The sequence below is a fragment of the Cydia pomonella genome, chromosome 1 (assembly GCF_033807575.1).
Source record: "Cydia pomonella isolate Wapato2018A chromosome 1, ilCydPomo1, whole genome shotgun sequence".
In the NCBI taxonomy this organism is placed as follows: domain Eukaryota; kingdom Metazoa; phylum Arthropoda; class Insecta; order Lepidoptera; family Tortricidae; genus Cydia; species Cydia pomonella.
This window is the reverse complement of record NC_084703.1, coordinates 37,449,863-37,461,306: the sequence shown is the minus strand read 5'-3', so window position 1 is coordinate 37,461,306 and position 11,444 is coordinate 37,449,863.

The following is an 11,444-nucleotide window of genomic DNA, read 5'->3' as shown; positions in this document are numbered from 1 at the left end:
CCGATTATGCCATAGCCACTTTTTTCCGAAACTATAAGAGCTATACTGTTTAAACTTGGTAAGTAGATGTATTCTATGAACCGCATTAAGATTTTTACACAAAAATAGAAAAAAACAATAAATTTTGGGGTTCCCCATACTTAGAACTGAAACTCAAAAAATCTTTTTTCATCAAACCCATACGTGTGTCTATGGATAGGTCTTTAAAAATGATACTCAGACTCAGAGTACTACAATCAGATAATGACACCGAATATATCAACAGGGACTTCGAAGATTATCTGAAACGCTGTGGGATACAGAGAAGACTTAGTGCCCCGCACACAGCGCACCAAAATGGATTAGCAGAGAGAAAAAAATCGTACCCTGATCGAAAAAGCTAGAGCCTTAATGATTGACGCAAACGTGCCCCTAAAATGCTGGGGTGAAGCAATCATGACAGCGAACTATTTGTGTAATAGGAGCTTAAATAGTGCTATAAAAAACAAAACACCATTCGAACTAAGGGTTGGTAGAAAACCTGTTATTCACCACCTCTATATATTTGGCTCTAAAACTTTTGTTCTCATCAAAGGCATTAATGGTCACAAATTCGCACCTAAAGCAATTTCTGGCATGTTCGTTAGCTACTCTGAAACATCAAAAGCATTCAAGATTCTTCTACCATCCAAAAACAAAGTGGTGATATCGAAGGACATCCGTGTGATGAAATCCATGTTTTACGACAACACAAACAAAAAAGACATCACCGATATGTTCAATAATGACTGTTCCTTCGAATCTCCAGAACCTTCAGAACCATCAAGATTACCACATAAGCAAGTAACAGTACAACTTGATGACAATGAAGATGGAGACGTCACACCACTAAGCGACTGTAACGACTATAGTGACTGTAACGACAATAACGACACGGAAGACGAACATCTCGAAGATACGTTGCAACCAAACTCGGTCAACAGCACTGAAGATGTTCAGCAACCACCACAAACTTCAACTCTACCTCGAACTTTGAGAGACAGGTCTACCATCGAAGCTCCAAAAAGGTATGACGATTTTATTTTGGTTGCAGCTGAAGAAGTCGAAAATCTTCATAAATCGAAGGAACCTGAATCTTTCAAAGAAGCTATGGAATCGCCAGACAGTGAAAAATGGCAAGAAGTAATGAAAAGTGAAATTCGCTCATTTGAGGACAACCAAACATGGGATCTGGTCGAGCTACCCAAAGGACGCAAAGCTCTGCCAAGCAAATGGGTATTTAAGTTAAAAATGAACCCCGATGGTTCCGTCGAGAGGTACAAGGCCAGAATGGTCATCAAAGGCTATTTCCAGATACCTGGAGTGGACTACGACAGAACGTACAGCCCAGTGGTTCGTCTGAGCACTGTACGTTCATTGCTGGCTGTCGCTAATCGTGAAAACCTGAAACTGACACAGTTCGACGTTACTTCCGCCTTTCTAAACGGCGAACTAAAGGAAGAAATATATATGAAACAACCCGAAGGTTATCGTGATGGAACCAAAAAAGTCTGTAAATTAAAACGCAGCCTTTATGGAGTGAAACAAGCGCCGTCCTGCTGGAATACCTGCAAAGCAGAGTATTTACTGAAAACTGGATTCAAGCAAAGTGAGGCAGATCCATGCCTGTTCGTGCGAACCAAAGGCCAATCCAAGGTCGTTATAGCTCTTTACGTGGACGATGGACTTGTAGCGCACAACTCAACGACAGCAAGTGACGAGTTTTTAAAGGAATTAAAAGCTAGATTCAAAATAACGACCAAACCTGCGTCTTACTTCCTCGGAATGGAAATAAACGTGCAAAAGGGCTTCATATCTCTATGCCAAAAGTCATATATCAAGAAAATCCTGGAAAAATATGGAATGTCTCATTGCAAGTCAGCACCATCACCCATGATCAAAGATAATGATTTGGGAGCCGATGAAAAAATTAAGTCGAACTTTCCTTATAGGCAAGCTGTAGGCGCTTTGGCCTATCTGTCTGTAGGTACGAGGCCTGATATCTCCTACGCTGTTGGAGTCGCCTCGAGACACCTAGAAGCACCTACAAAGGAAGATGTGATGCTAGTTAAGCGCAACTTCAGATATCTGAAAGGGACCCAAGAAAAGGGCCTAATATTTACGAAAAAGTCAACGCCGCACTTGGTCTGCTACAGCGACGCAGATCATGGACGAGACAAAGATGGAAAACAATCTTAGACAACAAATCAGCAATTTACTTAGCGCACAACCCCAAATACGAATATCACAAGCGCACCAAACATATCAAACTAAAACACTTCTTTGTTAGAGAATGTGTGAGCAATGAAGAGTTCAGTGTCAAACAAGTTCCAGGCGAAGTCCAACTCGCTGACTTATTTACCAAGGCGCTTACCTAAAATTCTTAAAGCTTCTGAGGGTGTGAAGTATGTTCTACTTTAACATACCTTCTTATTTTTAGAAGACTAATTGTCTATGAGAATCGTTGCCGTCTCTTTGGTGGCAATTATCTAGGGAAAAATATGAGTGTCAAATGAAACATCAATATTCTCAAAACATATTTTATTGTACTAAGACGTATTAAATATAATTATAAAATGCTTCAGTTTATTCTATTATAAATAAACAAAGTTCTCACTTACGCCAGTCATACTACAAGTTGAGAACTTTATACTTTGTATGGCTGCTCCGATACTTGGTTAAGTCCTTCTACTTCTACTGACAAAATGGCGCTTAATTCAAAATTGAAATACCGTGTGAAAAGTGTTTAGCTACATTAAAGTTTGGAGGAGTATGGAGTATTTTGTACTTATATTGCTAGCACTTTAATTACATAAATACTTGAAAATACTTACCTATACATGTGGTAACTGATAATACTTATATGGAGAGTATATGGAAACAAATTTTCGGTTTTAGTTTCCATATTAGTGACTAAATGAGACAAAAATAAATAATTCCGTCAGTAATTAGAAGTCCTGTATGTGGTTCTGTAGGTAATTATGTACCTATATTGTTTGGTTTAAGTATGGTAGTTTTCCACCGCAGGCAGTTGCCAATTACTTCGATAAAATCACAAATCTACAATAAGCGTAAGTGTCATTCTAGATCTGTGGATAATTTATTATTGACTATCTATTCTATTGATTTTGATGAATTTTCTTTGTAACTAATGTTTGAAGATTTGAAAATATTTTTCTAGTGTTGTTTGGCAGTCAGTGTGTTGTGAATACGTGATACGTGTCTAGAAAGTGTTTGTGGACATTTTTGAACTCGATATCAGGATCTGAAGCTTCGAGCTACTACATGTAAGTGTACTTTGTATTTGCGCGAAATGTTATTTACACTGATGAGGTTCCGCACATCGTTCTGGTGTGTGAGCGAGCCAGTGTTATGCACGTAGATAAGTCTAGGGGACCCCAGGCTTCCATGACCCGTGGCAAAATGCCGGGACAACGCGAGGAAGATGATAATGATTAATGATGATGATTTGATGATGATGATGATAGCGATGTACCGCTTTCACTCCAGAGCGGCGTGCGGGAGCGTACCATTGGGAAGACCGTCTTATTATGGTAGGGGAAGCCCAAGAGGGAATTATTGGTTACTCGAGCGCGTTAGATTAAGATAAGGGGGATACCTTGCATCCTCTGTTGAGTACCTCCACAATGTATGAGTCCTAACAGAGCCGTGCCTCCAGGACAGCCCGTTAGAATTACTTGTTAAAAAGTGTCCATTTGAATAAAATCTGACCAATTCAGCCATCTGTATCATAGTGTCAATAAGGTCACAAGTTTTCAAAAATAACACGAATTTAACTTACTTGAGCGCGGTAGTTTTTTTTGTTTTGAAGGGAATAATGCAAGAATAACGTAATAATAAAATCCGCCGGTTTGCACAAGCTGAAGTTGCATAAAATCGTTTATGAAGTTTTAGTAACTGCACGTGTAATAAATAATGATTTCTTGTTAGTGATATTGAGGCTGAATCTAATATTGACGACCCAATGGATCTAGTTGATGTGCAATACAACGATACTTCCTCGGATGACGAGGCCAATGAAAAACATTAGAAAATTGTTGACCCTGCAAGCCATTTCTGTAAAATAAATGTAAAAAATACTTAGTATTTAATTTTTGAATTTTTGCATATGAACCATTTTTATATACATATATCAAATATTGTAAACGGTGTGCTGTTATTTGGTGAAACGGAAAAATACTTTTGCTCGAGCCCGTAATCGGGTGTGATATCAGGCCTGATAAAGTGTGGATGTAATTGGCATTGGAGTAAAACTACTAGCTTAGGTACTCACCAAATTTCAGCTTTTTGGGACTTTAGGATGTACTCTAAGAATTATGATGATCATTAGTGAGTGAGTAATTCAGTAATGAAATGAGTTATGCACTTAAAACTTCTTATGTTTAATAAGTCCACTATTAACATAATATCCCGAGATTTTTATCTGGTATAATCCAAACCCAAGCTATAAGGGTTCAAAAAACGACGAAGTGCTTCGAGAATTGGTAGGTAGAGCTCTGAGGGGTCATGTAACTAAATGTATCTACTACTAATGGTCTAGGTGATAATATAAGGATTAACGTACACCTTAAATGCAAATATTCATGATTAGTCATTAGTTAACCTATTTACTCGTAAGTACGTACGTATTGTTTATGACGGTAAAGTAGGCAATTATCACCGGCAGTTCTAAGTACTTGCCTATGTACGAGTAGATAGATACGATCAGGTAGGCACGTTAACATCCTATGGATGACCTACTACAGGTATCAATACGCTATGTGTTATCTCTTCCATTCGATATCCGTTGGATAATCAGCAATCCATTTTTATCTTACAAAAGAGAGAAACAACACGTAACAAACATTCAACTTATTAAAAACGCAATGTTCTGACGAACTGAAATAAAGTGAGTTGTAGTGCTGTGAATGTATTATTAATCTCTGGCAGCTTCAAGACGACAGTTTTACAAGAAAAGTAAGTACTAGAAATGAATGTTATTCCTGATAATAATGATTCTATTTGATTATTCTTCATAATTTTCTTCCCTTGCTTTCTTATGAGGCAGGTACTTTCGTTATTCCCTAAGAGTTCGTTTAAAATATTTAATTTATGTTCTCTTAAGTAACCTACAATAAGTACCTACGTGGTCATGGAGGTAAACATTGTATTGGATATCTTACCGTGTCGTTTTAATGAGGTTAAATATTTTGACTCATGGTGGTTCTGGGTTTTAATCGCAACTGTATTTTTTTTCAAGTTACTACATGGGAATTAAAAACATTGTATACTACCTATCAACTATTTATTCAGTGGACTCGAGCAGCTACAAGCAGATCGCGCAGAGCTCGAACGCGGTCTCCATCGACATGGACTTGCTGCAAGTGGGCTCGGAGCCGGTGGGCGTCCGGTGCCCGTACTGTCAGGAGGACATCATGACGCGGGCCACCTACCGAAACAATACCACCACGCACCTTGTCGCCGTTATACTGGGGATTTTCTTTTGGTGAGTTAAGATGATATTCGGAGTCCAACTCGAACGTCTAACGGCGCTCAGAGGGCCTACCGCGAACCACGTTCGACGTGTTGCCTGTCTGTCGCACTTGTAAATTCGTGCGTAAGTGTGATAGGGAGGCAACATGTCGAACGTGGTTCGCGGTAGGCCCTCAGTTACTAACTTACAATAGGAACTTGTAGGGTTCTGACGCGGTATATGTATGAGTCTACTATATTGTAAAATCATTTTAAATAATAATGATACATTATTTATTAATAATATCCTATTTGCAGGTGGTTATGTTGCTGCGTGGTCCCATATGTAACGAAAAGGTGGAAGGACGTACACCACAGCTGTCCGAGCTGCCGGAAATACTTAGGGGTGTATACTCGGAAGACAATATTATAACAAGATTGTTACTATATCGATTGAGTAATACCTACTGTTAACCTAGCAGGCACTGAAAAGCACTGTGAATGTTATCCCAATCCACTAATTCCACTATACAAATAATACGGAAATACCTACCAGTGAATGAATAGTGATTGCACAAATAACTCCTTTTCTTAGGTTTGTCACTTTTTAATTATATCAATTATATGTAATGGGCTGACATTAAGGTTCAAAAGTGCCAAATCTTCAAATAGGGAGTATTACTGCAATGTTCTGCCGCCAGAGAGCAGCAGTAGCAGCACTAACACATAATTGTAAACCATAGAGTAACTTTACTATGCCTTGAACGTTTTTGAGAACTTTCACTATGAAATTGATGCATTAAGACGGTTTATTTGCAAAAAAAATTAACATAATTTCCTGCTAAGTATTCTTTTGAAGTTTGTTAAATTTTAATTTTAATTTTAGTTAAATTTTATTTATTAATTTATTAATAGCTTAAGTCTAAATGTCTTACTGTACTTATATTGTTCATCCTAAGATACTGGAATAAGCGGTGGTTACCTATAATTGGACAAACATCTACCCTTAATGTTATGTAAGCTACAGATTATTTTTTCTCTGATGTATTGTCTGTTGGTGATCCTAAATAAAATAAAAAAAAAAAAAAAAAATTGCGGGGACTTTCTCTTTTACTCTCACCAAGACGTAATTAGAGTGAGAGAGAAAAATGCCCGCAATTGACGAACTTCGATTTTCGCGGTTATAGCCCAGAGGATTCCGCGGAGCGCGAAATTTCGTTATCTGCCTCTTTATATATCGTTCGAATACGCAAGAGTGATAGACAGATAACGAATTTTCCCCTAGCCTAGGCCCTCAATATGTGCGCAATATGTGGCGCCCCCTACGCAGAGTTTTGTGTAATATCCCCTATTCTGTGACTTACAATTTAGGTAAAAGTAATATCCTTATTCATACAACTAAGTTATGTTTTTTTTTATACTTACTGTAAATATTTTATTTTCTTCGTTTTCGAAATAAAAAATTGTTTAACTCGGGTGAAAGCACCATTTCAGTCTCGGACAGAAATGAGTGCCTGTCATCCTTTAGTTATCATCAATCTATTATTATTTTACAGTATGGCGTTACTTTATCGCACTAGTGCGATATTAGCACATTACGTAACTATGTCGAAAATTTAAAGGACCATATGTACTGTAAAATGTTGTACGATACATGCGCGAATAGGTAATTCGTAACTCGTGTCGATTTAAAACTTTAATTTATCGCCAGTCGTTTCAAATTTCCTATTTTTCGCACTTGTATCGTAATGTTCTATTACAAGGCAGGCGAAATATTCCGAAAATGAACCAGGAGCGTAGCGAGTGGTTTGAGAAAGTGGAGTCTAAAGCGTTGCGAGGGTTTAAAGACACGAGGGGTTTATAAACTTTGCTACCGAGTGAAAAAAAACACCACCTTGCGTGCGAATGCGTGGAAAATAATAACTGTAGGTAATGCTTTAAAAATTAAATCTCAATGAACGCTATTAAATTTAATATTTATATTTACCAGTCAAATTTTTAAGAGTAAACTCCACCAGCCAGGATGAGGAAATAATTCAAAATTTTAATTACATTTCTTTGCCACTCTTGCGGATAACGCAGAATTTCATCAGTTTTTTTTAAAGAATAAAGACAAGAAAAGCTGGTCACTGATTTAAAGTTTCACGATTTTTACACATTATTAACTTATATAAACGGGACTTAATCGCGTATTAACTCCCCGTTTATATTCGTTAAGGAAAGCTGGTGTTGCACAATATATATATATATATATATATAAGTTTTATGATGTTTTTTTGGAGAGTTTGCTACGTAAAAAGGGTATTCTTGTTAATGAGATAATTAAATGGGACCTTTTTGAACAGATTCCAGAACCTCTTTTACCTAACACTTAACCGGCCACTTCACGTTAATTTAAATAAAATTATAATTTATTTATATTGTTCGGTAAATAAAAACAAAAAAAATGTGTTTTTAATTTCTATGTCAAGTTAATACTTTTAGTGGAAAGTACCATTTCTTAAAAATACATGGAAATCATACCAATAAAGAGGTGTTAGTTCTGTTTTTTATACATATTGGTAGTGATAAAATAGTAATGACAAATCCAAGTTTTCGACCTCGAAAGCCTTTCGGATTATTGTGTATATATAATATACAGTACAGCGAGGGAAATTGTTATAACTCGTATCTCTTGTATATCTTTGATGAATCAGCCTGGTCCTCTGAATCCACTCCTTTTGGGGCCAGCGTGTGTGGTAGCATTTCTTCGTCAACCTGATCAGGCCGGTCGAAATTGTCATTTGATGGTGGATTATCAATGAATGGTTTTTCAATGTCGGCACACATCTCCGGTCCTGTATATTCGCACACTATTGACTATTGCTGTAGTTGCAAACAGTTGAGCATTTGAGTCCGGCTTTCCTGCAACCACAGCTACTGGTATAACCTTCTTTGAGTTACAGTTAGTTCAAAATTTTACAAACCTTTGAGAAGCCGAATCTTATGAACTATTTGGCTTACTAAGAAAAAAATATTGTCGATTAATTGCAAACTTCTTCTTCTTAAAAGTGTGCATAGTAGCTTTTGCCGTAACTCCAGATTTTGGTGGGAAAAAAATACAAAACATGAAAAAAGTCCTAAAATTTAATCGATTTTCATGTACTTTTCGATGATCCTTTGCTTTTGAGGTCGAAAACTTGTATTTGTTATTACCATTTTATCACAACCAACATATTAAAAAAAGAGAACCACTTCATTTGATGTCAGGTAAAATGTACCAATTCTATGGGCTAAATATCGGTAGCTAATTTGTTAGCATCTCATATTAATCACGCTGGTGAAGGGATACAATATTTTTCATCAGTTTCATCACTTGCTCGAATATGATCTTATTCCATGCAGGTATACCTACTGAAGGACAAAGGCATGAATTTTTCCCGCGGGAGTTATGGATCGTTAAAAAAAAAACTATAACTGCCGAGGGAGTTATAGTTATTTTAAAAATTGTGTCACTAATTCATACGAACCAAGTAGGTATAATAGTACATTTCGATGCTAGTGCGGAAAGTATGTCATTACTTCACGAGTACCGAGATATGTTGTCACGAGCCGTAGCGTAGGCGAGTGGTAAGACTCGGGACGAGTGAAGAATGACATTTCCGCACGTGTATCGAACGACGAAAGTTGCGAAAAAATAAGAAAAACAACAAGTAGTTTTTATGCATGTTCTATAACAGAAACAATTGTAAATATAAAACATTATACTATTATTACCTAAGTATCCTTATTTACGATTATTTGTGTATGGTATATTTAAATTGTATAAAAACAATATCGAATATTGCCTTTGGATACTTAACTTCCAGTAAGAATAATAAACGCCTCTGCTTTGACAGGCGTTTCATCAGCTATTCCATTCCATTCAGACAACTTATTAAGAACGGTTTTTCAATATTTTCGATTTTGATTTCGATTTTCGATTTTTTCAATAACTTTCACTAAAAACAGAAATATAATAGCCCACAGATACATATTATGTAATGAACATCTTCAGCAGGTCCAGCTCGTGCGAGATCTTGGAGTAACCTTAGACTCTAAATTAGGTACGTCTCGACCAACATATAGACATAATTATCTCTAAGAGCTACAGAATGTACCATTTCGTTACGAGGGCTGCCTCTGACTTCACTAGGACTTCTACATTTACATGTTTATTCAAAAGCTTAATTCGTCCACAAATAGAATATGCAAGCAGTATATGGAATTCCTTCTACAAAAAATACATCGATGTAATAGATAAAGTCCAATACAAATTCCTTAAATTTATCAACTTTAAAATCCACAAGAATAGCCGTCTGCCTTATAATAACCTGCTGAAAAAATACAGTCTAACAACGTTAGAGAAAAGACGCTCGTTCCTTGATGCAATGTTATTACATGGACTTTGCAACAATAAATTTGACTGTGTGCAGCTGGTGAATAGCATTAAATATGTGGTTTCTAGAAACGCGAACCGTCGGGGGACGCGTGCGTACAGATTATTTGCCCAGAGCCCTTGCTGCACTAACGCCGGCTTTCGTGATCCGCTTCGCCGGCTCCTTGCTTCCTACCACCAAAACTTTACTTCGATAGATATATTCCACCTGCCCACCGCTAAATATCATCATCATCATTTAAGAGCATGGCTCTTGTCGGTGGAGTAGACGCCAGTTTTCGCGGTCCTCGGCCAAGTTCTTTAGGTCCCTGTAAGACACGACATTTACTTTTCCTTTTAGTTGCTGCGTGTAACTTGCTCGTGGTTTTCCTCTTCCTCTTCTTCTACATTCGATCTTGCCTTCCAAAAAAAATATAGAAAAGCCTTATTAGATTGTTTAATATAGATTAATGTATACTAATTTAATTTGTAATTGCCGTGTTTAGCCAGAGATACATTTAAACTATTATTAGCACAGGAGGACAGATATACAATTTTACTAATTGTATATCTGTCCTACCTTCTTCAACTTTATGTGTATAAGTAACTTGTGGATAACGTTGTTAGCTGTACATAAAAACAACACTTATAATGTAACACCATTTGTAGATTGTATTTGTATAGTTGTTTGTTATCCCTTAATGACAATAAAAAAAATTATATCAAAAAATAAACGTGTTATAATGATGAAGAGGTAAGTAATAAAATATGAAATATTTTAGTTAGTATGTTCATTGCGACTTTTGAAGGAAAGTAACATTAACACTCATTAATAAGTAGTTATGAATTGGAACAAGTATAAATTAATAAAAAAATGGAAAAGTAAAAAGCACTAGTTCGCGAAATCCAACTTTCCGCACGCTAAACAGCTACCTATACGTAAAGTAGCAGTTTTGAGCAACTGTGTTAAATTGAGTTTTACTTTTAAAATACTGAGATGCATAAATTATTTTTATTATGTTAAAAATATTTAATTTGATTAATATGATAGCATTGAAAATATTTTAACAGAATTTTTTAATCGTGGCTGAATGCCTGCCGGATAGCCGTCTGTGCTTTCGATACCTAACCTGTTAATGAATGTCAATATGGTGGACGGATAATAATAACAATAAAATACTTTATTGTGCACTCCTAAAAATAATAAATACAACAAACAAAGACAGGACTTAAATGAGTAGGTAACAACAGGCGGACTTATTGTTAAAAAGCGATCTCTTCGCGAAACAAAACGGAAACGGATGTTTGAAATGCCACCGTATTTAAGAATTATTTTGCTTAAAATATAGATTTTCTTTGCAAGCGTGATGAAAAACATTCTGTGTAACTCCAGGGTAAGAATATTGCAAAATCGAGTCTTTAATGCACTTTAGCTACGGCTGTTGTGCATCTAAACACCTCGATTGCCAAATTTCTTCTAACCCTGCTCGTTGCACAATGTACTACTTATTTTCTATTTTTAATTTACACCACTTCATACGCAATTTTACACTACCAC